Genomic DNA, 26,370 nt, shown 5'->3' on the forward strand with positions numbered 1-26,370 from the left:
TAAACGTGATTTCCAATTTTTCTTTTGTGTTATCTTTATAAGACTTTGCTATTGACATTTTTGCTCGCATTATAAAAATAAATGGGAAACTTTGCTTTATTTTCTGTGCCTGGGATTAGTTTTAAAATAGCATCTATTTCAAAAACAGAAAAGAAAATAGCATCTATTTCTTTAAGTTTTGATATAGTTGGTGGGCATATAATAAAAAGCACATTCTTTTACAGTATCTATAATTTTGTCTACTTATGTTTTCTACTAAATAAATTTTTATAATGTGTTATTTTTTTAGAAACACATCTATTACATATGAGTTTTCAGATATGTATGCCGAGAGTTGTAGAATGCATTTTGATTCTTTTAATTTCTTCTTCATTGGAAATCTTAATTTTCTTGATTAATTTTATATATTAACTATTTCCTTCTTTTCCTTGAAAAGATTAGTGATTCAAAAACTATTGATTTCTTTATTGACATTAATTCTATAGTCTGCTTTCCAATTAATTTCTGCTTTTATCTTTATTTCCCTTCCTCTGCTTTCTTTACATTTAAATTTTTGGGGATATATATATTTTAAGATTTATACCTACCTTTCTCTCTCCTTCTTTCCTTCTATTCCTCCTTCCGTCCTCTCTATTTGTAAATAAAATTATTTAATGCTTTGAATTTTCCTGAATTTGAATTTGCTATGAATAAGGTTCAGACAGAGCTCATATATTACATAGGTCTGCTGTTTTTGAGGTAGTTTTTTTTTTTTTTTAGATTTTATTTATTTATTTATTTATTTATTTATTTATTTATTTGACAGAGATAGAGACAGCCAGCGAGAGAGGGAACACAAGCAGGGGGAGTGGAACAGGAAGAAGCAAGCTTCCAGCGGAGGAGCCTGATGTGGGGCTCAATCCCAGAACGCTGGGATCATGCCCTGAGCTGAAGGAAGACGCTTAAGGACTGAGCCACCCAGGCGCCCCTTTGAGGTAGTTTTTAATTGAAGGTTTATTTTTATGTTTGGTTCATGCATTTATTTCCAAATATTGTTTATTTGCCACTTAAAATTATTTTTTCTCTTGTCATTATATTCTAGAATTATTGAATTAATGCCAGAAAAAATCATATGTAATAATTCTTTTACATTCTTTTATTGATTGCTATTTTCTTGGGTACCCAACAGATGATTGATTTTTAAAAACGGGCTTATCCATACGTGAGAAAAATATTACATTCCTTATCTGTAGGGCATAATTTTATGTACTATCAGATCAACTCTATTTTTGTTGTTATTCAGCTTATCTATATTCTTAATATTATTTGACTTCTTAAAGGTTGCAATTCCTTATATGTTTCTACAATATGTAATATTATATAATGGTTTTGAGGTAATTATCTTTGTAATTTATACTATTATCAATATGAAATGAGCATCTTTATTTTATTTATTGCTGTTTACATTAATTCACATTAAGGGCTTGGGAAGATTAACTAGAGCAGAAGTTAATGAGATATTTCCCAGGTACTCTTAGAAGGAAGAGCAGGGTTTACCAAGTCTCAAGCAACTTTTACCAAGATCATCAACAAGTACCAAAGACATCATTTAGAGCATTACCTAAATATAAAATATCATTTAAATACATTTAGCTATAACCTGAATATAAATTATAAAAGTGTAAAATTCAGAAGTAATAGAAATGACATCCAATTAGGAACTTGTTTCAAAATCCTTTTGTGATTATAAAAAAATAAGTTTCAGGGGCACCTGGGTGGCTCAGCTGGTTAAGCATCTGCTTTCAGCTCAAGTCATGATCTGGGAACCCCATATCAGGCTCCCTGCTCAGCAGAAGTCTGCTTCTCCCTCTCCCTCTTTCCCCGTTCTTGTGCTCTCTCTCACTCTCTCTCTCTCAAATAAATAAATAAGATCTTTTAAAAAAATAAAAAATAAGTTTCTAAACGCTTTTTTTTAAAAAAAGCATCTGCTTATGTAATTAAATAGTTGCATTGTCAACTGCTTCATATGATGAAAATACCAAAGCAGACAAACATTTACAAAAGTAAGCCACATAGATGTAGTTTTAGCAAAATATTATTTAAAACTTTTATTTAAAAAATACAATTAACAGCCTATATACAATGGTAAAATGTGCATACACGCCAAAAATGTAGTTACCTTCTTATGTAGAAAAAAAAAAAAGAGAGAGAGAACTAACTAAATAATTTGTCAAAGTCTTCAAAACAGATTTTCATCTCTTAAAAATTCTGAGATATTTAAGGATCAGTTTCTAGAAAAACAAATGTTTTCTATCATTCATGTGCACAGCAATGTTATGACTGCTGTGAATATCTACTGTGGATAAACCATTTGCTTTGGTTGTTCTGATACTGGGAAGAATACAAATAATATAGCACCAAGCATGCATTTCTTAAGCTGTTAGGGTTCAAGCTCTTCAGTCTTCAGTTTGCAATAAACACTATTATATGTTTATTTTCAGTAAGAATCATTACTGCCAAGCACCCTGTATTGCTATAATATATATATTTGTATTTATGTAGAAGAGAACATTTGGGGAAAATTAAAAAAAACATTTTATTTGAAATGCATTGCTATACTGAGAAGATACTCCATATAATTGAAAACTGGAAAAAAAAAGATCAAAATTAATAGCATTTTCAAGACATAATCCTTAAATTTGTAAGAAGATAACCTTATTAATCAAATTACATAAAATTGATCTGGGTCAATTTAGAACCAAATTGTCCTTGAACTAGGAAAAAAACATTAAAAGGAGACTCTTTGCCTTTTAATTATTATGGATCAAGATTGCTAATGAGAATTTAGCCCTTTAATTCCTCTTCGGTGACTAAGGATTTTCACTATTGTCTGAAATTGTCATTCTAGTTTGCATAGATTACACATTACCTTCTTCTACCTCACTCAAGCATTGGATTAAGCATCATATAAGGTTGGTAATTTTCATTTGAAAATCACATTTATGCACATGGAATGTAATAATGAGAGACTCAATTTCATTGTCCAAAATTACATAATATAGTAGAATGATTTTACAATGATTGATTTAATTTTGTAATTTGCAATCAGATATGTATGATGTTCAAACATTCTGTGTAAATAAACTAAAGATTTAATGTCCTCTTTCTCTTCTTATGGCTAAGTAAGCCAGTTTGTTTCATGCTGCTCATCCGAGGGAGAGCGAGAACTGCACATCTTTCACTCCCAGTCAACAAAGTAAGATTTACCTTGACTAGGAAAGGTATTGCTTTTTACATATTGGTATGCTGCCTTTTTTGCATAATCCTCAATTTTGGAAAACAAAATTGATTCCCAGATCAAAAATTATCTCCACATGATGCTTTAGAAGGCCATGGTTGGGTGGAATTTCATGATATGTTGAACCCGGGACTCCTCAGTTATAGACCTATCCATGTCAGCAAAATCTGCTTCCATTCCTTGAGCTACAGTTCACATTTTCCTCTTACCTCTATCTTGGTCTGTTTGAGATTAACTTGCAGGAGCTAGTCAACAGAAAGAAGGGCAAGACATTATTTGCCTAAAATTAAAGATTAAAAAAAAGTCTTTTTTTGCTGTTTGGTGTAAAAACGCCATGGCCTTTCATTACTTTTCCTATTGAACAGGACATGAAAATTGAAAGCCTTAGAGGAGTCAAAAATTCTTTGTAGTAATTCAGACATTTTCTTGGGCTTGATAGAATTATACTCTTACTCCAGTGTGTAAGCTGGAGAGTTCAAATCACCAACCACAGTTTGATAATTGCTGAATTAGCTTTTATTTATCCTTTCAAGAGAGTGCCCATCTCTTCCAAGTGTCATTCTCTTGGCAAAAAATTAACGTGGATTAGGTAAAAAGTGGTAAATCCTGTACTTCACAGCCTGATGAAATAGAACTGGCAATGCTTTCCCCAGTAGAGCTCCATACCTGTATTCCCTCCTTTGCCTCGGTTGCTACAAGGCTCAATTTAAATGTGTGCTCCATGAGTAACCACTGTGCAGTATTTGGAGCATGCAAAGAGCAACCGAAATGCACTATTCCCAGAGTCATTTTATTCTTCCTTTCCTTCTTTTCCCCGCCTACTACTTGCTACTACTTTTTTATCCTTAGTGTTACTGTTACTATTTCTACTATAGGTATTTTCAGAAGCCTTTCCTAATTCACTTTGAATATAGGCAGAGTTTGAAAAACAAAAACAAAAACAAAACTCTATTAAGTTGCTGGAATCTGGGATGTAGTGAAACTTGGGCCATCCCTCACCTACTACTAGGTCATAAAGATATGGCGAGATGATGAGGCAGCAGAAGGATGACAGGTGGACAGAGCCAAGAGGTTGGTTCATAGTCTCAAATTAGTAAGACCTGCTGCTGTAAAAAGATACCACCAAAGGAATTTCTAAAGCAGAATGGTCCTTAAAACAGCTTCTGCCTTCTTCATTATTTCAATGAAAGTAGCCCCCAGGCGAGGATCACTTGAACCTCAAGTGGATTTTCCCTTGTTACATCTGGCAGCTTATTACTAGTGGGGAAAAACAATTTCAAGATACACCTGCCTTCAAGTTTCCAAAATCTCATCCTATCCTCATTCACTGTTCTCTATCATAGGAAGAAACCAAACATTCAACGGGTTAAATGTTGGAGCGGGAAGCTGCTCCACAGCTTCATCACCTCAGGCAGAGCTTACATGTTTGTGGGAAAGGGGCTGCCCGTGTGATGTGGTGAGGTGTGTACTTCTTTCCCCTAATCCATGCCACTATGCTGACAATTCTGTCATTAGAGATAAAAGCTTTCGTGTCCATGCACTGAGATTTGTGATGGACCTCTTTAGGGGATGCATTTTAATGGAGCAATATCCTACATTAATTCCTTATAATGCATTAGTTTATCAAATAGTATCATTATAAAATTTTATAAAAGTTGGAGGTTGGAATAATTCTTAGGAGATTACATGATTTGGTACTGAACCGAAAATTAGATAGTGAACCAAACATTAATCAAAAGTTATTAAAAGCAGAGCTAGTAGAAACCATTTATGACTACCTTCGAAGTCCTATTTTTATGAAAACACCAGGTGGTGACCTAACTGTGCTGTTGGAAGAAGGGGAGACAATACAGGGAGCAAGAAATGATTCCTGGTTTTATGGAGTTAGCAAGAGGAAGAGAGAATGTCCTCGGCAGAGGAAAGCATTTGGCTCAGGCATAAGAGTGGCTTTTGAGAGAAAAGCTGAGAGTACTTCTGTATGTCAAGAGGCAGGAAAGGTGGTGTAGTTTGGTAAAAGAGGTCAATTCTTATGGGACACAAAATCCAGTTGAGAGTTACAGCTTGTGCCAGCCCAGGGGTGATGGTGAGATATTGATGAGTTTTGCTGAAATTTACATTTTATGGAGGTGTCCCTAAACGCTGTGTGGAGAATGAAAGAGAAGAGATAAAATCAGAATCAGGAAAAAATGGTGAGTGGCACTTGCAGAGAAGGCCAACAGCAGGGATAATTTTCCCTCTATACTTAACTATTTTGCAAAGAATTAGACGAGGCTCATTTTATGAATAGGATAGAATCAACCTAAAGACTTAACTCCAGGCAAATGTTAGATAGAGATTTAATCTTTGATGAACCACAACATTCATCTTCCATTCTATGTTCTCTACATACTAGGGAGTGGCTTAATGTTATGATTTGGTTGCCTAACTATGAGCTGAAGCACCCCATGGCACCACAAGACCTCACAAGAGCAGTGTGGAATATTTTAAATTTTTGAGGGAAACAGCAGCATTTGCCAAATACCACAGGAACTATTACCCGGTAATAGTTCAGAGTTTCAACATTAGATAGCACCAAATTCCTTCTCATGATTCCATTACTTTGTAAATCTGGAGTTTGGGTGTTAATGTGCAACTCCTATGCCACTTTTTCTTGAATCTTATTTATTCTGGCATTTTTAAAAAAAGATATGAATAAATTCTTTATTTTTGTTTGTTTTTGCAAGATTATTCACCTTCATCAATCCACCATCTGCAAACTACTATCATCCTTTCTTAGTGGTACATTTATGAGATAATTTAGATACTCCTTACTGTTCTTGATAAAGCAAAGGATCGATGATTTGCATCTGGCCAATAGATTTATTTTGAGTGCATGGGCTCAAAATAAATATGAAAGCATATTTAACCTGGGGTGCCTGGGTGGCTCAGTATGTTAAGCAGGTGCCTTTGGCTCAGGTCATGATCCCAGGATCATGGGATCCAGCCATCGGGCTTCCCTGCTCAGGGGGGAGTCTGCTTCTCCCACCCTGCTCAAGCTTGCACGTGCCCGTGCGCTCACGCTCTCTCTCTTTCAAATAAATAAAATCTTTTTTAAAAAGAAAGTACATTTAACCATAAAAATTACATTTCATAATATTATGGATTCCCTTTTAAAATAAAATAATTTGTCAACTCTGTACCCACAATTTTCCCACATAGCAATAATCAGCAGGAAAATCTTAGGGTTGTTTCCTTCTCAAGAATTTTTTCCTCTCCATTCTGGCATAGTTCTTACTAATTTAGCTAAATAATTCCAGTAGTCACTTGAGTTTGTCCCTAATTTAATATGACAGAGAGTTTTAAGTTGGGATTTTTTACTTAAGATATGAAGCTTTAGTATCTTTATGTCATGTATCTGTAAGTGATGTAGATAGTGGAGGTGTTTCTATAGCTACTAATACTAGTACTATTAATAGATTACATTTTATGAAATTGTTATTCCATATATAACAGGCATTATTCTAAACACTTTATATTTATTATCTTATTATACTCACAGCAATATTATAATCACAGACATTCTATAAGTTTTTTTTTAATTACAGATGTGTCAAGAATTGTGAATGTTCTCAGATTTTACCCTGCTTGCAAGCTAACAAGGTAACCTGTCACAGTTTCATAGATGCTGGGAGGAGATATGAGACTCCTGGGTTAGAGAGAAAGAAATTTATTACCATAGAGTAACTAGCATGAGCTTTAGTTTGCTTTGGCTCCCCTTGCATTTCAATTTCCATGGGAGGAATAAGAAGTGGATTATTGGATGCATCTGCACACAGTAGGTTTCCATCAGCTGAGGAAACCTTGAGGTAGAGATAGCCAATCTTTTATAATGGACCACAAGAAAACCTGCCCCATGTCTCCCATTTGCCCTATCATTATTAAACTGGACATTAAATTTGCCCTCTGCCAAGAAGAGAGATCCTATCTCCATCTTCTAATACTGCTCACTAAATAAAGGTCCATAAAGTAAATAAAGGGTTATCTTTTCACAGTGGTCTGAGATAGAGGAGGGATAAATAAAGAATAATTTATTATATTGCTTTAAACCTTTTTCAGGTAACATTTCAATTTTTTCACACTAAATAATTATATCATTATAAATTTAATGACAAATAATAATTAGATCCAGGTGAGAACAAAGTATTAGTAAAATTTAATGGAAACATAAATTATGAGAAATAAGAAACTTTAAAACACGATTTAAAATGTCCCATTTATGAACCAACTTTGAACCACCAGTTTCTAAATTTCTGTGTTCCAGGGAGCTTTAAAAATCATGGATTCTATTAGTCAACCTTAGACCTCTGTATCAGAATCTCTAGCGGTAGTGTTAAAAACAGTTAAGGAAAGTTAATTTTAGAAAGTTCCCCAGGAGAATCTGATGTACAGACTTGAAGAGAGCCTGGAGACCATGCAGCTAGGAAGGATGATCTCTAAGTGGGTGAGCGAGACCTATCACAACTCGACATAAATCAAAGTGACCTTCATATCACCTCCAGGAGCCACAATGGAATCATGATTTACTGAAGAAACCATACAATTAACAAAACTTTCTACTCAGTGAAAGTAATGTATTAACACACTTGATCTTAGCCAAAAGGCCGAGAAGCCATGAAAGTAACGTATTAACAGATAACATGTTGTCAAAATGGCATTAACGAAAAGGGAGCTCAAAGAATAAGAAACTTACATGTTAATTCAGAACTATAATAGAGAGTAATAGTGATTCTTGTGGACTCAAAGGGTTTGCTTATTCAAAAGGTGTTAAGCTGTGGAAGGGTATAAGCAGCTCACCAGACAGATACAGGCTTGATGAAATTTACCCCTTATGCTATACATCTCCTTACTCTGCATCATGTGAATAATTAATTAATTAATAATTAATTTCCTAGGTATTTTGACATTAAGAAGGAAGTGCTCTGTATTGAATAAGGAATCCAAGTCCCATCAATATTTTAGATTCTTTCCCATCTTCTTGGTGACTCATGCTACCATTCGCTCACATCTATTCCCAGTTCACTGATAAATCTTCCAATTTTCTTGACCAATTTTTCTATCAGGTTCACAATTTTCTTCTCTAACCTAAATCCTATGGTAACCTTGGGAAATTCCAATATCCAATTGAAAGAGACATCCATTGATCTACAACTGTATATACCAAAGGCTTCTAAATTCATAGCTCCACACTTGTATTTCCTATTATTAAATATTAAACTCTTGTCTAACCATTGTTGGTCATTTAAAAACCCTTTCTCATTCTGACATAAGAATAGTTGGGTGAACTACTCAGGTCACCTAGAAGTTTTCCATCACAGAATTTTTAAATTTAACAAACTTTTATCTGGAAAAAAGAAAAAAACTTAGTTTTTAGATCTTATACTCCTTTCCTCTCACTCTCTGCTTCTCTTATTAAATTCATCTGTGTTTGCCTAGTACATTATTCTCATTTTCAGATAAAAGATGATCACTCTCTAGAACACTTCATCTTTTCCCTCCACGACCCTTGCCTAATCACAATACCATTTCTTCTCCAGTCAAAGGATCTGTATATCCATTTAAAATGTGGGCTATTCAGAAATCTGAAAATAAATCAGAAAACACTGTAAATCTGCACTGCTACAAATTCAGTCGATGACTGTACATTATATACTCTTCCTACACGATCTTAAGCTTGAGTTTCACCAATTCTAAACAACGACTAGTCTAAGCTATAGAACTGTATATTCAACTATCTATTCATTATTAAATCTCTACTTGGAGATATCAAATGCATTAACAAGCTCAATATGTTCAAAATAAACTCATAATTCTACTTTTACTACCAATGTTTTCTATCTCAGTGAATGGCACTACCATCCATTGAATTTGGTAAGCCAGACACTTGTGATATATTCTTTTTCATTAGTCCACATAACCATAAAATCAGGAAATCTGTGGATTTTAAAAGTTAATTTTAATTATTCCACCTTTCTGTCAGTAGTATTAACACCCCAGTCTAAACCATATCATCTCTCACCAGAATTATTTCTATAGCTCCTAACTTTTCTCCCACCATCCCATGCTACCCACCTCATACATTTTCTCCTATGCAACCACAAGTCTACTTTTAAGTGTAAATCTGATTATAGTATTATTTTGACTAAAACCAGTTAGAGTTTCCTTTTTTCTTCCTCCCTCCCTCCCTCCATTCTTTTCTTCCTTCCTTCCTTCCTTCCTTCCTTCCTTCCTTCCTTCCTTCCTTCCTTCTTCTCTCTTCTTTTCTTTTTTCTTCAATTACTTTTCTGATGCTAGCTCAAATACTTGAAATAAGTTTAAGGTCCTGCAGGATCTAACCAATATAACTACTACATACTTTCATGCCATTTATGAGACAATCTGCATTCTTTTGGATTTTTGAATGGCCAACCTTCTTTTCACCTCAGGATCTTTGTAATTGCTATTTCCTATTTCCGAAGTGCTCCTTCCTACTCCCTAACTCTTCATTCCCCAACTTCACATTGCACATCCTTCATATCTGGCAAATATCACTACCTTATGAAGGTCCCTTGTGATGACCGTTTAGAGCAAACTACAAGATTCTGTACATATTTTACATAGCATTTCTCTCCTCTATTGCCCATGAAGATATTGACTTTATCTATTTTGTTCTTTACCTATCCCCAGGGTTTGCCATAATGCCCGATAAAAGTAAATGATAATTATTCATGAAATAAAGAAATCTTCCCTGGAAATTTTGATGTTTTTCTACTCCCCTCCTTTTTCATTAGCCCAGTAACTATGTTTGCTGCTTATCATACTGAATGCTTAGTGAAAAATAAATGTTTAAATACACATTTACAGAATGAACTAATGATAAATGATATATTTGTTTCTTCTAAGAGACAGATCTCTTGGATTCATTAACATATTAAGTTTCCTACCAAAATGAAGGCCAGACAATGGAATCTGGTGACTATTTAAAGTTGTGTCCCTATTAAGACCCTGCTCCAAAGTCAGCTTGTTCTCCTAGATGACATATTCACCTTATCTGCTAAAGGCAAGAAAGACTCCCTAAAAATATGTGAAAAGAAAAAAAAAAACTAAAGATCAATTGTTTAAGGAATGTAAAAACAGCACCTTCTCTCCATTTTACATTATTCTGTCATAACTACCCAACTACACAAATAACTTCTAATATTAATCAAATTGTAGTGGGGTAAAAATTCAATTGACTACATTTTATAAATAGCCCATTTTTTAAAAAAAGAAATTATTATTTGGACATGGGTTTTTTAAATCATTTTTTTATCATTTGCCAATTAAAAAAATAGATTCCTCTCCAGTATCAGTTTGAGGAAAGGTTTGAAAAAATAGAACAGTGATGAGAAACATGTATTTCTAGTACTTTATACTTTCCAAACAGCTCCCACATTCAAAATTATAACCCCTACTTTATAGATGATGCATAAATAATTAAGGAGATGTTAAATGTAATGATTCTAATTTAAAAATTAAGTTATAGTTATGCAAATAATACAATGAGTTTTCATTGAGAGTTCATTCTGGAAGCTTAAATTAATGCTTTACTCAAGTGATCATATTGCTTTATTTTCTTTGTATCTCATAGATCAAACTTTCAAAGTGATTCCCTTTAGTTTTTGAACAACTAAACCTTGAGGTATAATTTAAACAAAACACTTTCATTGTAAAGCCAAACTGCATGGAAAAAGGAAAGTGACAGCCTTGATCTTGGATAGATTCCAGAGAAGTCATTTATGGAAGGAAGACAAAGCAATTACAGCTCCACACTGACCAATGTATCACTTAGCACTTCTGATAAGGTAAGCCTTGCAGGGCTAGGATGGGGTAGGAGAGAAAGTTACTAAAATAGTAAGAATGACCAAGAAGTATAAAGATAGGATTTTCAGAGGTATTAAAATTAGAAATCCTTTATCTTGCTTTAAGACTTAGTTAATGATTTGCTAAAACTAGATGTTTAAAAAAGTCAATAAAATAACTAATCCCAATAGCTATTCTTCAGACTTAAAAAATGAGCTTCCCCATCAGGCTAGGTTAGGAAATATAGAAAACAGATTGTAAATTATATTTGATAATTTTTTGAAGAAGAATTATAAAATTTCCCACAATATTTCAGAATAACAATGGTTTAACCAGATTGAGTCTGGTATCCATGTATTACTAAAAGAATATTAGAAAGACATCTGCCCATTTATAGGTGCTTCAACAAACATATTTAGAGTTCATATATTGTTTTTCTTGCTCTGATTTTCTAAATTAACTATTGTACTATTTGGAAAGAAAATCAGCGTAGGAAATAGAATTATGTGCTTGTGAATTTTAGTACTAATTTTGAAGCTAGCTAAGTGATCATCAGCAAAATGAAGTGGAAACTTTTAACCTTGAAAAGCCTTTCTGGGTTTAATAATCAATGATTTTTAGTGGCATTATTTGAAAACATATAAAAATTCTCAAATATTGATTCCCCTTAATTCTGTTTTACGTATTAAGATATTTCAGTTGAATAAGATCTTATAATATTTTATACATAAAATTTTGTCTTCTATCTCCTCTTAAGTCATGAAATTTGAACTAGATTTATAATAGAAATTGTCGACCAGGGTCTCTGTCTATAGGAGAATAATATCTATCATGGGTTATTGCAGGAAAAAATGTGATTCAAAAGATTATGGTTTTAGGCCTGGTTATAGCATCACAAGGTGTATGGTCATAAATCTCCTCTTTTCTCTGGGATTCAATTTCCTCACCTAGAAAATGAAGGAGTATGTAGGCTGCATTGCTCTGAAGTTTGTTTCTATCATTCTATGATTCTACTACTATTTTTAAATTTTTAAATAAATGTAAAAATCACTCAGGGACACTGTGGCTAATACACTTAGCATAAGATAAATATATTATTATGTTATCTTGAGTATCACAAGCAAGAATAAAGTTTTAATTTGAATGATTTAATATTAGGTAGAAGATCATTTATTCTGTTTGTCATCATTATAATAATGCAGACCTCTCATTTTATCTTGAAATCATTACCAGTCTGACTTTCAAAAAATAAATTTTCAAAATAGATATGTTTTTGTCACATTTTGAATAGTGAATTCCTGAGATATTTAGATCTTATAAAAATATGAAGTTTCGATTAAATTAATCAACTGAGTGAAAAGGTAAAACCCTATTTTACCAAAATGTTCATTGGCTATCTCAATTATCTCAGACTTTAAAAAATTACAACAGTTATTGTCTGTTTATATTTAGAATATGTACTTGGGAACATAAACTTATCTCTATTTCAATGTTCCACTGCAGTTAAACTGATGCTGAATAAATGCAAAATATTTTAATATTATTAAACTTATAATCCTTATAAATTTGGAGAAATAAAAGATTCTTTTATATTAGCCCTTTCATATTTGAAGGTCATTTAAGCTCAGGAAAACATCAAGAGGTGTGGAATTATAATCAGTGACACAGTAAGATAATCATGATACAAAAGTAATAAAGAAAATGCAACATAGGATTTCACATCAAAATTTTTTGTATAAACACTATACTATATATTTATATACAATATATGCTATACACTGCAAATATAATGTATCTCAAGAGCATGGGCTAAGGAACAAATTTTTCCCTTCATTTTGCTTACCATGTTTCAACTAATTTATTTGTGATGAACTTGTTTAAAATGAGACATATAGAGAAATTTTTTATATTAAAAATCTAAAAATTTTGAAACTTAGCTAATCAATGAGAAATAAGTCTGCCAAATCTTGAATGTGTTTAGATAATTTCTCAAACACTTCACAGAGTTCTTGATGTTACTGGAGGAGTTTAAATATAGTTTAATTAACTGAATTTAGTAATGGCCAGTTTTAAGCTGAGTAAGTGGCTTCATTAGGTCAATATATCAAAGATGAATATTAAGTTGCACTAATTAAAATATATTTAAAATTGTTATTAACAAAGCCCCAATTTTTTAAATGATTAATGATATACCTTCAACATATTTTCTAATAATAGCTGCCCCATATTTAGAAAACCACCCATATTATGGCAACAGAAAATTTGAATACTTGCTTTCATGTTTAGAATACCTGTTATAAGTAAATGAATATCATCATTTTAGAGATGGAGAAACAGAAACAGCAGTATAACTTGCGTATCATGCACCTGGTCTCTAAACTAGATATTTCTGCTACTGAAGACCATTTAAATGTGTTAATATTTGGTAAAGAAAATTAGTTATAAAATAGATTACATTAGTTTAAAAATATTTCTGACTTATATGACAATAGACCAAATGGAATAATTAGAAAATGCAATGAGACTCTTTTATCCTACTCACTGTAAATCACATAACAGAAACCCTGAAGTTCTAGATTTTGAAGTACACTTACATGATTTTAAAGGATGGTGTATTAACCACACATTAGTAGTTAGTAGTTAATCTCACTGACAGAAAAGAACAGCAATTTTTATCTTATGTTGTTTAGATGGTTAATTTTAAGTAAATTGTTAATAATTATTATAAAAGTTAACACTTATTGAGTAGTTGTTGTAAGCAAGGCATTTTTAAAAAGACCTATTTATTTATTTTAGAGAGTGGGAGAGAGAGGAAGAAAGAGAGAGAGAGCAAGCACATGGGTAGGGGGAGAGGCACAGGGAGAGAATCTTCAAGCAGACTCCCCGATGAGCAAGGAGCCCCGGGGGGGGGGGGGGCTTGATCCCAGGACCCTTGAGATCATGACCTGAGGCAAAAACAATAGTCAGATGCTCAACAGACTGCACCAGCCAGGCGGCCCAACCAAGGCAGTTTTAAGTTCAATGCATAGATATATTTAGTTTCAAAAATAACATTATAAGGTTGATGCTATTATTATTATCTGCATTTTTTAGATCAGGAAATGGAGGCTTAGATAGTTTAAGGAATGTCACAAAACTCAAGTGTGGCAAAGTGAAAAAAAGAGCCCAGATAATATGAGTCCAGCAGAGGCCATGCTCTCCACCATTTTATTCTATAACCATTTTAATCCAATACAAATAGATCAGTCTTAAATCCTAAGAGAAAATAGTATCAGAAAGTCTGTGTAAACTGTGGACATTGGCTACAAAGCATTTGATCAACAGAGACTTTGGACACAATTACAGAACTATGAAAATGGGCCATTTGCATTAGTTTTACAGACATCACAGCCGGAACTGAATATTTATTTTACCACCATAATGTGAGGTTAAAAATTTTTCAGATAGTATGGATAACCTTTCACTGGGCATATGGCTAGGAAACAGTGAACAAAAAGCTATATATTGTGGTCAGAATCTAGCAATTGATATTAATCTTTTAGCTTTCAGAACATTCAAACCTAAATGAAGTTTGGAAGTATAGAATTATGTTAAAGAAATTATTTCAATCATTTCAAATGCAAAGAGATTTTGTCCCCAAGCTCTGATTGAAAAACATTAGAAACTATGCTGGTCTCTGAAATCTTGGTGAAAGACTCAGATATGCATATCATATTTCATAGAATTCAAGAAATGAGAAACACCTTGGAATTCACATAGCCCCTTGGATAGAGAGATGAATTGCCTTGCCTAAGATCACATGTCAAGAGGCCAAGTCAGGATAACACCAAAATATCCTGCTTCCAGCAATTAATTTCACTGTCTCATGCTGAGTCTATATACAGTATTTGTTGTTAACCCAGTGAAACATAACTATACATTTAAACTGTGTTGTATACTATTTTTATCTTTTAGTAAAGCACCGTTTAATTTAAAAGTTACTCAAAAAGTTCACATTATACATTGTCATGGAAAAATCTACATTGATATATTACCAAATATTAAACTGAGAAATTAGAAATATGAAAATGAAGTAGTAAAATGAACCACTAGGACTTTCTTCTAATTTGCACATTCTTTTGACTTGGATTTAAGATGCAATGTGTCTGTCTTTAACCTGGTAGGTTTAAGAGAAAAGTATATAAGAATTTGTTTTCAGTTCCCTAAAAAAGCATCTTGAGATACAGAGCTCAATTTCCAGCTAACTCTCAGAACTAGGGGATAGGATATCTAGAAACACCAGAAAAATTAGACTGTTATTCCCAGTTCTTTAAAAACGACTCTAATATCCTACTCTCAACAAAACTTTCTGGCCTGTCAGTGGTAAAATGCTATGGGCACAAGCTGTGCCATAGACAGTTAACTTCAGAGTGAAAATAAGCTGAATTGTTTTTACTTTACAAGTTTCCTATCTGCCAACTTCACTGAATTAATAAAGTACACATACTTTAAAAACATCAAAGGCAGCAATATCATGTAATATATTAAAGACTGTGATTGCTGCTTCTAAAATCTTCTCTCAAGAAAATGATTTTCTTTTCTGAAAAGCTATTATCTCCAGACTGAAAATTATTTGTCTATGTGACACTAAAATTCTTTTAATAGAAAGTTAATAATACATATCTGTATCAGTGTATTATTAACTTACAGCTAACTCATTTTTAGAGCTCCCCCTACCCCCTGTAACCAAGTTTTTGAAAATACTTAATTCAAATAAAACAGTTTGCATCTATGCAAGAAGATTTGAGAATATTTGAAATGAGAAAACTCTCACTACTCAATGAATTGAATGGGTGTTCCTCACACCAAGATTCAAAATGGTTTCCTCTTGGAAAGTAAGTTATTTAAATAAGAATAGTTATTTTTTTTTAAGATTTTGTTGTGCCAGCCCTACCAAACTTCATAATCTACTCTCTACATTGACAGTGTTTGTCTCTCTCCAGCAGTATCCTGGAAAAGGAAATTATATATTAAAGTGAATTGGACAGCTGCTATTTTACCACCATTAGTAGCTTCATGACTAGTGTTCTATTATAGACTTGTGATGTATATATTTATGAGAAAAATCCAAAACTAAAATAAAATCTGACTGCTGCTGCCCAGGGTGAACAGATTATATGACATATTCTAAACCAATAAGATAACACCCATGTGTCTCTACTGTTCATTTTCCTTTTGGTCCCCAAATCCACCCTCCACCTTTTATTGCCTTGCTCTGTGCTCTGGGAGCTTGACTTCTCTGCATTGCTCCACCCCGATTCCTTGACTTCCGATTTTCTTGGAATTGGATTAATGGAAAGATATTGGAAGACAGGAGAAGAAACGGTTCAATATTGATCCTTCCTCTCCTAGTGTCTTCACCTGACCAAAGTTTGGATACTGGCTGGATCCCTCTTTGGCCACCGCTCTTTTCAAGTTACCCCCTTTCTGGCCTGATTCTTCTCTATCTAGAATAATCCTGTTCACTTCCTTTGGCCCTTCAGGTCCAGAGCTGATCACAGCACCTTGCTGTTGAGAGTTCTCGTGTGCCTCTACATCTCATATTAGTTTTCCAAACTCTGCCCATACTTCTGTGAAAGTCTCCTCGTTAAAAACTCTTTAGCTACGCTCTTTTGAGACTGTCATCAATTCCTGCTGCTATTCTGAGTAACACACTATCTAAACTAGGGACATAAAAAGTTTATAATCAATATTTAAAGAACGTGACTTCAAGGAAAAAGAAAAATAATTGTGTTAAGACCATTGCAACTTATCCAGTTTAACACAGACTACTCTAGAAGACCCTCCTGCTTTTCATTATGGAACCTAGTTCTTAGACATCAAACGTGGTTCAAACACTTTAGAAAAAGTATGTTTCTCAATGAATCTATTGCAGTTCCTCATGTTCAAGTTGCTTTTTCTTTCTCTATTTAAATACTCATGCATCAGCATTCTTTGCTTACTAGTGAGTTAAATAAAATAGTCTTGGGACTATTTGAGTTCATCTCTTTTTTTTTTTTCCTAAAATGAGGAACAACTGGACTTAAATTAGGTATTACACTTATTATACTGAACACTTTGAGCAGAATTCCCTTTACACTAATGTAATCCTTTGAACAATAGTGGTAAAAAAAAAAAAGTTTGATTTCTGGTCTTACTAACCTGTTAGCATTTATAGTAACTTTGCTGACCTTTTTCAGAACTACCGAACTCAAGTTTTTAACTGTGAAGCTGGTACACATCATTGGCCTTAACAGGTTTTCTTGTATAATAGTTTAAGCCTGTGTACCTACTGGGACAATACTTTTTTCTTAGTCGTTTTTCTTAATCATTTTATAGACATGTTTTCCCTTAAAAGTCAGTGTTATCTCAGCTTTAGCATAGAGCATTTCTGATACTAAAACTGTATAACTATTATAGACATATTTGAGAACTCATTCAGAACAATCTGTCTCTTTGCCTTACAATCACCTTATACACGCTTTGCATCAAGTAGCATTAAATTTTCTGGCCACTGCTAATTTAAATGCGTACAGAAAGCTAATGGGAGATTATTTGAAATCTAGAGAAATAAAAAAAAAACTACTGTATTATTGAAGCAAGAGATGTTTTAAATATTACAATTATTCAAGCACTTATTATAATTCCACAAACTCCCCAGAGTTAATAGATTATATTAGACCCTTCTCAGAAGTCATGCTTTGTGGCATTTGCTCTTATTTATTGTCCGGGCAGAAAGTTCCAGCGGAAGTCAAGGTCACCTTCTATCCCAAAGTTGGTATAATTAGTATCAATTCAGTGTTTCACCAAGCTAACACAGGAGGTTATTAACTGTGTTTCATGTGGAGTGTCAAAGAAGCAAGGGCAGTGCCAGCAATCTTTTCAGCTTCAAAGGCATAGCTCATAAATTTAATTCATTGGTTAGTAAGAAAGATACAACCAGTTTAGTTTATTAATGATTTTAAAAATAATTTTAGAGATGTTCTGGAAACACATTAATTCATCTATGTAGGGTAAGCTTTTAAAATATAAAACACATCACCATCCTAATAATAAGTGACGAAGTCCTGGTATTTTATAAGTGATGCGCTTTCTGGAATATCCTAAATATGGAAAATTTTAAATTTAATATTTGTATGTATATGCATATTATATAAAGATGAATCCCAGAAAATGGCACATAGTCTACTAGGGAACATTTTCTTTTCTTTCTTAGATGTTGTTTTGCAGGAAATGTGTATATTATTAGATTATATAAAATCTAGAATTATTACCATAAAATCAATTAAGACACTCCTACATTTACAGAAGCAAAAACAATATTAGTAAAACTGTTTACTTAGAAGAAATATAAACTAATGGAACAAAGATTTCTGTTTAAATTGATCTACGCCAAAGAAATAAACAAGCTTAAAATGAAACTCTTAAAAATGTTTGATGTTTTAAATTGCACAAACCACAAGAGTGCCCTTAGAAAATAGAATAGAGCATAAGTGTACTGCTTCCCTTAATAGGTCGTATTGGAAAGAAAATAAGAATAGCAGTTTTCCTCAACTACTCCCAAATGCTATAAAGAAATAGGTAAATATTTAAGGATTTTCAAATTTTGCTAGAGTTCATCTTCATACAAGTTAGAGTCAAATGCTTCATTTAGTTTTGGAAGTGGTTATACATAACAAGAGAGATGCATTCTTGTTCCACATAAGATCTACTAGAATACAAAATGACTTTAGCATGCTATGCTATCTTGGAATAACCTAAACTGAAACACTGCCATTATTCAAATGTGTGGGTCCATAGCTACTAAGAGATGGGGTCCTCCAGTCAGCATTCCCTCCCATGCCCACCCTGTAGCCTCTCCCTTTTCACTAGCAACACAATACTTGTAGCAAGGCTGAAAGTGCCCTCAGCTATGGACCATCTGTGTTGCTCGTTCTTTCTAAGCAAGAAGCATTTTAGTAGCCTATTTTCATTATAATGTTTCAATATTTAATTTTAAATCTGCGTCAACTTCATATAATTATTGTAGCTTTTAAAAAGACTAATGGAAATTTAGCCACACTTACAGCTTAAATGTGGAAACCTGTCTTTTTGCAGATAAGCAGGTCTCTCTATATGGACCATCTGGAGACTGAATTATTACTTAATTTTTGCCAAGTGAAAAAAACCCAACATATTGACACTTAATTTTTAAAAGCTCACAACACCATGCAAATTGTGTTTTATTACCACCAATAAAACCAGAAACATTTTTAATAGCTAAACACTCATAATACAAGCTCATAAACAACTTCTTGATTTGCACACTTTGGGATTTAACTGTGTCTAGATGATATATTTTACCATTGCAAATGCTCTATTTGAGTGAATTTAAAGTGACTAACTCAGAGCTACAATGCTTTTACTCCATTTACTCCTTCTCAGTGTTGGCTTTTTCTTTTATTCTGTTAAATGTTTATGATTTTGTATTCAATTTTTAAAGTATCTACACCAAAAAGGGAAGGAGGTGACACATTAATAAAACCAAATAAAAATAAGATAAAGTTAGACTAGACTTTCTTTTGATATAAAGGAAATAGAGAATAGAAGCATAGGTCAGATCATTATTGCTTTTAAACCTTATTTAATTAAATAGATTTTTCAGACAGTGGTTTGGGGGACACATGTATGCATATTGTGTTTATTTTACTTTAGCTTATTGTATTTTGAGGCCAGAGAAAGGAAACAACAATCAAAATAAATAAATCTGCATACAAAAATACTATTTCATAATCAGCATTTTAGGGAATTGTAGTTCATTAAAAATGACCATATTAAATATGTGTGGAATTTTACAATTTGTCTCAATTTCTCTGTGCTGGCACAAAGTAAATAGTTCAGCAACTTTTTTTTTATTTGCTAGTGTTTAACTTTGTGTTAATGATTTTTTTTTACAAGTCACTTAGATTATGTCAAGAAACTTTTTTTTTTTTAAAGATTTTATTTATTTATTTGACAGAGATAGAGACAGCCAGTGAGAGAGGGAACACAAGCAGGGGGAGTGGGAGAGGAAGAAGCAGGCTCCCAGTGGAGGAGCCTGATGTGGGGCTCGATCCCATAACGCCGGGATCACACCTTGAGCTGAAGGCAGACACTTAACCGCTGTGCCACCCAGGTGCCCCTACCTCAAGAAACTTTTAGAGAAGAAAGTATTTACTAAGATTTTTTTAGATAGTAATATTTTAGGATTATCCTTAATGGTCAAACAGGTCCCTAACTTCATTTACATTTAAATAACTAAGTTTAATGTCATTCACATGATTTAAAAATCCAATGGCAGCATATGGGCTAAAAGAGCTATGGTGTATGCTAAAATTCATTCTATTCTACACAGATGATTTAAAATATTTCAGTTAATATTACATTTTTTAAAAAAGATTTTATTTATTTATTTGACAGAGAGAGACAGCCAGTGAGAGAGGGAACACAAGCAGGGGTAGTGGGAGAGGAAGAAGCAGGCTCCTAGCAGAGAAGCCTGATGTGGGGCTCGATCCCAGAATGCTGGGATCACGCCCTGAGCCGAAGGCAGACGCTTAACGACTGCACCACCCAGGCGCCCCTAATATTACATTTAGACACAAGTAACAAATTTAGCATGCTATTTAATAGTGAAGAATTGAGAACCTTCAGCGGAAGAGCCTGACATTAAGCTTTTCATTTTCAAGGTATCCATTTCTTTCTTTCTTTCTTTTTTTTTTTTTTAAAGATTTTTATTTATTTATTTATTTGAGAGAGAGAGTGAGAGAGAGAGAGAGAGCCAGTGAGAGAGGGGGCAGAGGAAGAGGAACAAGCGGACTCCTTGCTGAGCAGGGAGCCCCACGCAGGGCTCTATCCTGTGATCCTGGGATCAAGACCTGAACCAACACTTGACAGACTGAGCCATCTAGGTGCCCCCTCAAGGTACCCATTTCAAAAGACACTCACCTTGAATAAACATGTTGCCTGCAGTAGGATACATAGCTGCTAGCCAAACAACAAATAAGGAATTAGGCTGCTCCACCTGTGAAATTTCCTCTTTCAGAAACCCATGAATAGCCTAGGTAACTACTTTGAGTAACCCCATTTCTTACTTCCTGTGCCCTCATTCCCACTCTTCAACTTCACCAATTAGTGATCCCCCAAAACCTTTAGACAGCCTAGTAAAGGCAGAGCACAAGGTCCATGCACGCTTTCTCTTTCTTTCAGTCTGTGACCTCATTGTGTGGCCTTCCAGGAATTGAGTAATAACACTTTTCATTTGAAGTTTCTTGCTAAAATGCATTCTGAGCTCATAATAAGAACCACAAGGGCTAGTCCAGCCATAGCATTGGCCCTGGTGGAGTAAATGTCTGTGGGGGCTCCTACAAGTATGCCCACCCAGGACAGTGCCTCAGACATTCCTATCTGAAATCATTACTATCAATAGGCCACAATCAATGCAACAGTACCCATCTTTAAATTTTGTGTTTGGTCATTATTACTCTAGTTGTAGTTAGTTTGATAATGGTCAACTTCTTAAATTTTTAAAAGATGTCCTTTGTTTTTGTTTTCCAATGTCATGCTGAAATAAGGTCCCATTGCAATTAGTTTCATTATAATTAATAAATTGGTTAAGATTACTAGAAAATGATATAATTTTATTACTATAAAATTATTTTTCCATTTCAAAGTCTAATGTAAACCCAAATCTATATTTGAACTAGTAATTCATTTAGATGTTTACAAAGATAGACTAAAAAATTTTGTCAAGTTTGGAGTTATGTTTCCCTATTTGATGTATTGAAATGCATAAAGTATTTGAACAGACTCTTAGTATTGGGAAGTATATCAGATGTTTTATATCTTATTTTTATATCTATCATCTCATTTTTGTACTTGAAAGACAACAATTTTGCAGAGCCAGAAACAGATTAGGAGTTTAGAAGTTTTTCTGTCTTGATAAATATAAAATATCCACTTACGAAGACTAATTTAAAAAATAATGATAAATAGATATAGCCATTGTTATATGTCATATATATATATATTTATTTATATATATTATATATATATTCAATATATATAATATATATTATATATATATTCAATACCTTTATATTATTACCTGTAAAGTGAGGATATTGCTAAAGAGTCCTATAGTTATGAAATTAAAGCTGTATCAAAATGAAAAAGGTTTTCTAATTAAACACACCATGCTAAAATAATATTAATACTAGAAATCACATCAGTTCATTTGGAACCATTTCATAAACGATCATCTTTAACTCATTAACATTTATCACAGTGATACAAAAGAAAAAAAACAAAACACAAGAAACATTTGTGAGATTATATATATGCCATGTGAATTGAATGATAGGGTTAATCAGGCCACTAGACTTAAAAAATCCTGCACTTTCCAAAAGTAGAAATTAAAAATGTCTTGTAGCAATGGTCTTTTGTAATGGAAAACATTTTAAAGAGATCTATAAAATGTTCAGATTTTAGATATATGATATAAATCCAGAATAGTTTATAAACTATTGCTATATTCATGGATAGATAAATTCTATATGCTCTAGTAACACTTTATGTAATTTTTCATATAATTAATAAAAATTGGGCTTAAATGTAATCAGTACACTAACACCAAGTAATTTCAGTAATTGCATGATACAACTATAGATAAACACTTTTGTTTGATTAAGAAGAAATGAAAAATAATCCTATTATACACTGAGTGCTGATTATATTTCCAGAACTCTAGATATTATCTGATCCTCAAGACAACCTGGGAATTAAGTGTTTCTATCAAGTGTTTCTCATTTTTCTGATAAAAATGTTGAGGCTCAATTTGATTCATTGTCCAAGACCAAAGACCTTGTGAACAGAAGAACCAAAACTCACACCCAAAGATGCCTCTAGGGCACATTTTTCCCCCATCTTGCCCAGGACTGCTCCAGTTTGCTGGCTTCTCCATGTCTTAGCACCTTTATTTGTAACAAGATAGTGCAAATTGCTAGCTTTTGTTCCATATGGTTGAAGTTCCTCTTCCTAACAGAAATGAGTTTTATGTACAAACTGAAGAGATGTGAAAATTCTCAAGGTTGTGGCTGATGATTTGAGGAGATTCTTTTATTCTATTTCACCTTGATTTCCAATACAGCCACAGGTGTGATTCTTTAAATGTATTTTAAATTGTATGTTTATCATATCTTGGGATGGGAAACTTAGTCACAGTGAAAGAGTGTAAATAGAGACATGAATGGCAATTTATTTGCAGTAATTTATTAAATATATAGATAGGTAAATGTTATAGTCTATGAAATTTGAAGAAATAAGATTTAAACCTCACAAAATCAAATATAGTTACTTTAGATTATTGAATGAAAGAGCTGAAACAAGTAAACCTAAAAAAACTTAAAAAGATGAAAATATTGAGTTCTCTTTAGTTCTCACCTTTTCTTAGGCAATATATTATTATTACAATACTTTTTTAACTATGATTTTGAAAGGTCTTTTACTAATTTATAAATGAATTGCATTTGAAGTATAATTGCATCTGAAAGTTCTAATTTAATAGACAATACACAAATAAAGGAATACCGTACAACTGTAAAAAGATAGTATACAAAATTCAAAACAATGTGAAAGCTGGTATAGAACTTCCTCAAAAAAATGATCTTTTTTTTTTTTTTTTGAGAGAAAGAGCATGGTGGGGAGGGGCAGAGGGAGAGGGAAAGAGAGAATCTTAAGCAGGCTCCATGCCCAGTGCTGAGCCTGATGTGGGGCTCAATCTCACAGACTTGAGATCATGACCTGAGCAGAAATCAAGAGTCAGACGCTTAACCAACTGAGTCACCCAGGCACCCCAAAGCTTCCTCAAAAGAATTAAAAATAGAAATACCATATGATGTAATAATTCCAGTACTGGGTATTTGCCCAAATAAAATGAAAACACTTATTCAAAAAAAAAATATGCAACCCTATGTTTATTGCAGCATTATTTACAATATCCAGGATGTGGAAACAACGTAAGCGTCTATTGATAGATGAATGGATAAGGAGGATGTGGTGTATACATACACACACACAAACGTACATATGCACATGAATGTTACTCAGCCATAAAAAAAGGATGAGATTGTGCCATTTGCAACAACAGGGATAGATCTAGAGGGTTTTATGCTAAGTGAAATAAGTCAGACTGAGAAAGAAAAATGCCATATGATTTCACTCATATGTGGAATCTAAAAAAAAGGGAATGAATAAAACAAACAAAAAGCAGAATCAGACCTATAAATACAAAGAACAAAATAATGATTGCCAAAGGGGAAAGGGGTGGTGGGTGGGCAAAATGGGTGAAGGAGAGTGGGAGATTCAGGCTTCCCAGTTATGAAATGAAGAAGTCACAATAATGAAAAGCACAGCACGAGGAATATAGTCAATGATATTGTAATAGCACTGTATGGTGACAGATGGTAGCACACACGGTGAGCACAGAATAATGTATAAACTTGTCAAATCACTATGCTGTACACCTGAAATTAACATAACATTGTATGTCAACTGTACTCAAATTAAAAATTTAAAAAGTGAATATGACAATTTAGGTCTTAGCTCTGATGACCTTCACATTCTAGTGAATGGAAATGGAAATTAAACAGATAAATACATAAAATAATTCATAACAATGTTTATGTACTGACTGAGTCTTCCACTCCCTCAAATATGGACTAGAACATTAACAATACAGGTGTGCTTGATGACTTTTCCCAGCCCTCCGTGGTTGAAGATGGGAGAGAAAAGTAGGCATTAGACTAACATTTAATGTCAATGCTGCTATTTTTTTCTATACAAAATAACTACTATGAATTGCCTAACTTATAAAATACATTTTTCTTTCCACATATTTTGGTGCCTTTTGAAAAATATCTTCCAATTGTTAAGTAAAAATAACAGGGAATGGTGTGTGTCTTCTCTGATGTTTGTAATGTTCCTCTGCAGAAAATATTAATTCTTTACCACTTTTAAAGTCCACGGTGTGAAGTTTACAGAACATTTTAGGAAACCTGTCAAAAGTGAATTTACTAGAAAAAGTAGAAAATTTATTTCATTTTAACAGGCTGGTTAAAATGCAATAAGTAAGATTCCACTTAAGATGCATGTGAACAAATATAAAATATGTTATTAAACACCTCACTTTGAAATAAAACATGTTTCTCTTATTCTAAGACGTGTGTGTATAGCTATATATGCTCAGAAAGGGCATGAATACTTTTCCTTCATCAAGCACAGACACTGGCTATTTGGGAAGGATGCATTAATTTAATTGCTAATGATTTTAGATACAACATGTTTAATTTCCATAACTATTGTCTGGCATGATCCCATATATATATAGGAAGTCCTCAATAAATGTTTTCAAAGAAAGTAGGAATAATTGACTATTAGGAACTTTTTTTGTTAAAGGTAGGTCTTCAAAAAAAAAAATTAAGTCAATGTCACCATCCTCTTCCATCAAAGTGATTTGTCTGTACAGTCAGAACTTATCATAGAGATTTTTTTAGCATGCACTAATTGCATTTCATTTAAGTTGCTATTTGTAAAAACCTTTGGAAAAATAATAAACTGAAGCAAAGTAAAAATTTAGGCATCTTTCATTTCATATAATATCACAAAGTGTTTTTTACCTTTTTTCATTTTTATTACTTTTCCCCCATTTCCATATAAATTGCTATGAGAAAGATCTTTAAATTCTTGTAGATTTAGCTCAAATACCATTTGCTTAATAATACTAAAATAAACATAGGAATTTTTGAGAAATTCTTATAGCTATTATCATCAAACTTCAGTTATTAATAATATATCATATAATAGAGTTGACATTATTAAAAATTAATAATTATCTAATATCAGATATTTTTCAGAAGCAAAAGAAAAATACTCTGATAACTGTTACATCAAAGCTAGCAACTCAGTTTAATCTTGAAAATTAATAAAAATCCCAAGAAAAACAGTTTAATTGAACAATCTTTACAAGTGAAGGAAAATAATGTTAAGCCAGTACTTAGTACAACTCTAATTAACATATATTAATGTAAAGTCCCCATGATTTCAAGTTAAATTGTTAAGTTAAACACATATTAGTATAGCCAACATGACATAAAACATGTATAAATACAAAAAGACAGACTTAAATAGGACAAATTCTCTTTGAA

The 26,370-nt window shown here is 32.9% G+C and overlaps 1 protein-coding gene across 3 annotated transcripts in view; it reads right to left on the minus strand.

Annotated features, from left to right (window-relative positions):
* The window catches only part of CADM2 (cell adhesion molecule 2), a 1,027,113-nt gene that overhangs the window by 49,342 nt on the left and 951,401 nt on the right, over positions 1-26,370 (minus strand). The window lies entirely within an intron of this gene.

Source organism: Ursus arctos, unplaced genomic scaffold, assembly GCF_023065955.2.
Source record: "Ursus arctos isolate Adak ecotype North America unplaced genomic scaffold, UrsArc2.0 scaffold_4, whole genome shotgun sequence".
NCBI classification, from domain to species: domain Eukaryota; kingdom Metazoa; phylum Chordata; class Mammalia; order Carnivora; family Ursidae; genus Ursus; species Ursus arctos.